The 6,000-nt window shown below is 42.5% G+C and overlaps 1 protein-coding gene across 1 annotated transcript in view; it reads left to right on the top strand.

Annotated features, from left to right (window-relative positions):
• Positions 1 to 2,327: 2,327 nt before the first annotated feature.
• The window catches only part of LNX1 (ligand of numb-protein X 1), a 104,361-nt gene continuing 100,688 nt past the window's right edge, over positions 2,328 to 6,000 (top strand). The window contains exon 1 of the mRNA XM_035112090.2: positions 2,328 to 2,512. The gene's annotated coding sequence lies outside the window, so the exon portion shown is untranslated. The remainder of the gene's footprint in view (positions 2,513 to 6,000) is intronic.

Genomic DNA, 6,000 nt, shown 5'->3' with positions numbered 1-6,000 from the left:
CTAGCATACAATGTTGCTCTCCTTTCAGTCAAACAGGCTGCCTCTCAGTTTGGAGATTAAAAAGCGCAACAGCCAGATTTAGCATTTTTTCAATCATAAGCATCAAGCAGCCTTTAATGAATCCAATGTAGCAATGCAGTTTGTCTGTTTAATAACATGGCACCAGACACTTAGTGCTTAGTAATCAAACTGGGTGGCTGTAGAGGCAGACCGCTTGGGAGACAGTGGAAAGAAGGAAATATCACAGGCTCTCTGACTGCAGTTCAACACTCAAACATGTTCTTAGTTAACCCTAGTAGATGAAAATAGGGATGTCCTAAGAAAAGTGGGCCATTATGGGATCAAATCTTCTGTAAATCTGGGACTGTCCCTGGAAAATAAGGACACTTTGGGGGGGGGGGGTCTGGTATTGAAATAAGGATTTGTGTTTTTATTTAAAGAGACAAGAAGCACAAGCACGAAAGAGACAGCAGCTTTTGTTACAGCAGTATGCAGAGGCTGTTCAAATTAATACAAAATCCAATCAATATGGGTGTGTCCAACTCTGGACTAGCAAATCTGATAATGAAAAGAGCAAGATCCTCTGCACATGCAGAGGTACAATTACTTTCTGTAGCGAGCCAGCCACACCCAGGATTTGATGAGTCCCAAGTTCCACGTTGTATGGAACTAGTTTGCGTTGCACATGGTACAATGACTCACCTACTTCTGTGTTTTGCATTGTTTGACCTTTTAGCCTCACTTTGTAGAAAACCTTTCTTCGTTCTTCTTAAGTTCAGGTTATACACCTGCCCACTGACGTGAGTATTTCGTGCATCTGGTAGAGTGGCCCATGAAAGCTTAGGCCACAAGAATTTCCTCTCTAATGTGTCACTAGACTCTTGATTGTTTTTAGTCCAGTGGTCTAGGATGGCCGTCCCTTCTGGAAATCTTCAAAAGTGGCTTCCTTTGCTTTGGAAAAAAACCTGCACTTCCCAACAATCAGTAAGGCAGTTGGAAGGGTTGTATTGTTTATGATTCACATAGTTGGTGGACCAGTATTTCCTCCCGCAGCAAGTTGCCTTTCAGAACAAAAGAGGAATTTTTGTTTCAGTAAAGTGCCAATTGTGTGAAACCTGCTCAAAAGCTGCTCTGATTCTCAGACACTCAAAATTCTGGCATGTTCTCTGCTGGCACCTTTATACAACAGATTTGTTTTTCTTTGTGTTAACTCAGATTGCATGTTCATATCTATCTTTTCCACACAGCAGAAATGTTGCGGCTGCTGGGCAACCATCTTTGGTTAAGCTGGTGGCTTTCTAATAGTCCGGGGGGGGGGGGGTTGGGGGGTTGGCTGACATTCCCTTAGTGGCAGCCAATGTCTGAGGATGTTTTATTTAATGGCCGATCTACGCGCCGGCTGGGATCTGAAATCAGCTCTCTGTTAGTGAGTGGGTGTGGTAGAAGTGAAGGCAGTTTGAATTTGGACACAGAGGCCCCTTTTGTATGTCATGGTAAACCATTGTTATAGCCTTACCATGGGGTAGCCAATATGGTTCAGATACTATTAGACGACAACTCCTATCAACCCCAATTTGGGGTTGTTGGGTTGTTTTTTCACTTAACGCTGCTGGTATGCAGGGGAATCAAAACATGGTTCATTTTTCTCAAACAAACCACAATAATTAAGCCAAGAACAAAAGATTGTGGCTTGTTGGAAGTAAAATAAAACACAAACCAAGTTTGGACATAAGAGCACGCCAGAAATGGTTTGTTTCCCCTGCACAATACCAAGGAGGAACAAAGTAGCAAAGATTGGTGCAACAATTAACGATGGTTTATTATGATGCTCAAACAAGGCCAGAGGCAGTATTTAAACAAAATGATAAATAGCGTGGTTGATTGCTAATAAATGACCCTGGATGAGCCTCAGGCTCACACTCCCCCCCCCCCCTCCACTTCCTTCTCCTCCTGTGTCAAAACTGGGAGCAGTTTTGTAGCTTTCGCTTCTGTTTTTCACTGAGTTCAGTATTATGTCCACACCTGTGGTTAGTCTTAATTATGATTTACTAAGCCTGTAGCATATTTTTCATAATAATTTGCTACCGAAGGATAAAAGGTGAGAGCAGAAGAGACGTGAGCATCCTAAAAGGGAGGAAATCTTACTGCACACGACATGACTGTTATCTGAACTTCGTATGCAGGCAGGCACATGGCGTTTACTTGTTTCTGGGTAGATGACAGGTTGGGTGCGGCTCACTGTTGCTTTAAATCTCTCAGGTACACACAGCAAAGTTTGCCTTTCCAGCCGTCTGTGATGTCATGCATTTCCTTGTGTGGGCCGGCCAATTAGAAAAGTTTTCTTCCTGCAGGTATCAGATTGGGAGCTCGAATGCCTTGTTGTCGAATGCCTTGTTGTCGGGCTAGACATCTGTTAAATAAGGCTGCTTTCTTTTCTTTTCTGCTGTTTGGGATGCACCTTATGACCCGGCAAACGAATTGAAAATCTAGTTGCATACACTGGTAACGAAAGGTGAGTTGAGTTACGCTGTTTTGTTCTAAACTTTCATTCTCGCTTACGGGCTCCAGGCTACTATTAAAGAAGCAAATCCTAACCTGTCAGAGGAACTAATTGTAGGGAACAAATATTTGCAGGCTTTTAAAAGAGCCGGATAATGTGCTTGCTTTTATAGTTTTGAAGTGAAATTTCTGTTCATAACTTGATGCTCCCGTCTTCCACTGTGGCTTTTATTGTGAGAAAGGCCTCCATGAGGTTGCTTGTAACATTGTGTTGGAAGGTTTAATTCACCGAAGCGGCAAACCTGTGCACGCTGACTGGAGGGTAAGTCCCATTGATTTCCTATCAGGTAAAAATGCAGAGTCATACTATAAGGAGACGGCAATCTTCACATTGATTACTCTGTAGAACAACATACTTGAGAATCGATTTAAGGATTGCAGTTTAAATGCAGCTGGATTATAGTTTCTGTATGGATTATTTTAAATCCCTCATTTTCCCCTAAATGCTAATTAAACATCTTTCTTAACATCAGTTTTAATTGCTTTGTTTTATACCCCTTGGCTGGCATCAGAACCACACTGAAACTTCTCTCACAAAATCTCCTGTGGTAAAAGTCTTCCCTTAATTAGTTTCTTGTTACTGCTAACATGATTGGCATTGTAAAAAAAAAAAAGGAGGGGGAAAGGACAAGGATGGATCTGTCCCTGCACAGAATTTGCCTCAGATTGCAAAGGAGTAGCCTGCGTAAAAATCTGTAATGCTCTGTGTGTGTTTTCAGAAGCCAGTTCCGCTGCGATCAACGAGGTCTACATTAGCAGTTGTTGGAAGCTATTTGCTGTTGGGTTTAGAACACAGGTTTATGTGGTGTGCTGGATACAGCAAGCTGATGTTCTTGTGTGATTCAAAGCATCTTTTAACTCTGCACACCCTGTGACCCAGGAAGCTGAATGCAGCCATATATGGTGGCCTGACTGGGTCACAATTTATCTCCTGTTTTTGTTGGTTGCCTGGGACAAAAGGACTGGGCAGAGAAGAACTTGGAGATGCACCTGGCAGGCACCAAAACAAGCCAGGTGGTGGATTCTGTGCAGTTCGGTAGAGCACGAGTTGTGCAGCAAAATAGGGTTTGTTATGGGATTGTGTAAGGCGTTTGCAGATACTTTATGTACATGAGGTGTACATAACTCTGTCCTTGAAATGGGCAAATCTTTTCATGTTCCTATACTTGTAAGAAGCACTTTAAGAATTTGTTTTGTCAGATATAGTACATGCAAATACAGTGCATGCATTTGTTTTCTAAAGACTCCGATTTAATGGGGAGGGGGGAGGAATCAGTATTAAGGATTAAAGTTTATACAGTCGTACCTTGGAAGCGGAATGGAAGCCGTTCCGGAAGTCCGTTCGACTTCCAAAATGTTTGGTAACCAAGGCGTGGATTCTGATTGGCTGTAAGAGCTTCTGGCATGCAATCAGAAGCTACGGAAGCTGCGTCGGATGTTCGGCTTTCAAAGAACGCTCGCAAACCGGAACACTCACTTCTGGGTTTGCGGCATTTGGGAGCCAAAACGTTCGACTCACAAGGTGTTCGACTTCCGAGGTACGACTGTAGTAGGAAGAACAACTTTATGAGATTTTTCTGTTAATTCTTGTGGGGCTTCATAGACCCTCTTACTCCTGCACTCTTCCTTTCAACTTGAGACACAGTGTGGTGTTATGGTTGGTATGTCAGACTAGGATCTGGGAGACTAGAGTTCCAATCCCCACTTGGCCATGATGCTCACTGGGGGACCTTGGGCAAGTCACTGCCTCTCAGTCTAACCAACCTCTCAGGGTTTTTGTGGGCATTACATGATGAGGGGGAGAATGATGTACACCACCTTGACATTCTTTGGAGAAAAAGGTGGGATTTAAATGCAATCAATCAATCAATATCAATAAATAGAAGTAGGAATAATAATGATGCTAATAATAAAGTCATGGCAATTGGCTAACCCAGGCATCCCCAAACTGCTGCCCTCCATATGTTTTGGCCTACTACTCCCATGATCCCTAGCTAACAGGACCAGTGGTCGGGGAAGATGGGAATTGTAGTCCAAAACATCTGGAGGGCCGAAGTTTGGGGATGCCTGGGCTAACCTCTTACCAGTTGCATTAGCATCAAAGTAACTATTGAGTTATTCAATGAGTTTTCATCATGTTGAACTATGTAATGGTATTAGGCAAACAGAATTTCACACTCCTCCCCCCCCTTCATTTTAAGTGTGACCTAATGAACTTGGAAGCCCTTTTAACAAATAACAAAAATCAATAAAATACAATGGGAGTGGGTGGGCACAGTGCTTTAGCACCACTGAGCAATGGACCCCTTTACTATAGGGCAGGCACCCCCAAACTGTGGCCCTCCAGATGTTTTGGCCTACAACTCCAATGATCCCTAGCTAACAGGACCAGTGGTCGGGGAAGATGGGAATTGTAGTCCAAAACATCTGGAGGGCCAAAGTTTGCAGATGCCTGCTATAGGGGAATGCATTGGGGTAGCCAAATCTGCAAAAAGAGAAGATGCAATGGCAAAAAAGGAGAATGAAAGACGGCAGAGATGTGCACAAAATTTGCATATGTTCATCTATGCATGTAGATGCAAATTTCTAAATAATTAATTTAAACAAAAGTGAAATACTTCTCACACTGGTGGGGGAGACAGCAACCAGATGAGCTGTGTACCAGCTCATGCTGCTGTCGACCGTGCTAACTATAGATAGACGCCATCAATGTGTGTAATCTTCCTCGTTTTTTTATCTTGGATTTGACAGCTCTAAAACAGAACATAAAACCACTGAGTATGATATTGCAAAGGGTGTGTGTTACATATCCGTATATCCCTTTGGGGTCAGTTCTGACTGAAATGTATAGGAGGCTTAAGGAAGTGTTTTAAAATAATTCAGTATTTTATAGTGATGCACCTAACTTTTCTTTTAAAAAAACCCTTCCACCAACATAAATCCAAACAAGCTGAAAAAGCATGCCTGTCAGATAGCATTCTCTTATCCTGTGAAACAATCCCTACTTGCAGTTTCTGGTGCCAGTTCATTTTGCTCTTAGGTTTGTTCTTCCAGTGTCTTTGGTACTTTCTGGAGGGTTTTTTGGACTTCTGGGTCTGGGCGTTAACGGCTGCAGGCCTTTATTAGATATATAGCCCTGAGCTGAGAAAAGGAATGTTCCTGGCTCTGAATACTGCATGTCTATTATAGAAGAAAATGGATATGCTATGTGGGAACTCTGCAAAAGGTCCAGTGGCTCCCAGCAGAATAGCATTTTTAGTGAGAAATGCAAATAAAATGCACAGGCAGGATCAGAGATTTGATTCACTCTATTGGCTTGGAAAACGTACTGTTGTGCAGAATGTAACATCACCTAATAAATCAAGGATCTTTTTTTCCCCCCATGTAAGAAAGAAAAAAAACTTTCTGAACTAACTAGCATTCACAATGCTTGTGCATGTC

The sequence above is a fragment of the Zootoca vivipara genome, chromosome 9 (genome assembly GCF_963506605.1).
Source record: "Zootoca vivipara chromosome 9, rZooViv1.1, whole genome shotgun sequence".
In the NCBI taxonomy this organism is placed as follows: Eukaryota; Metazoa; Chordata; class Lepidosauria; order Squamata; family Lacertidae; genus Zootoca; species Zootoca vivipara.
This window is presented reverse-complemented; position numbering and strand designations above follow the sequence as displayed.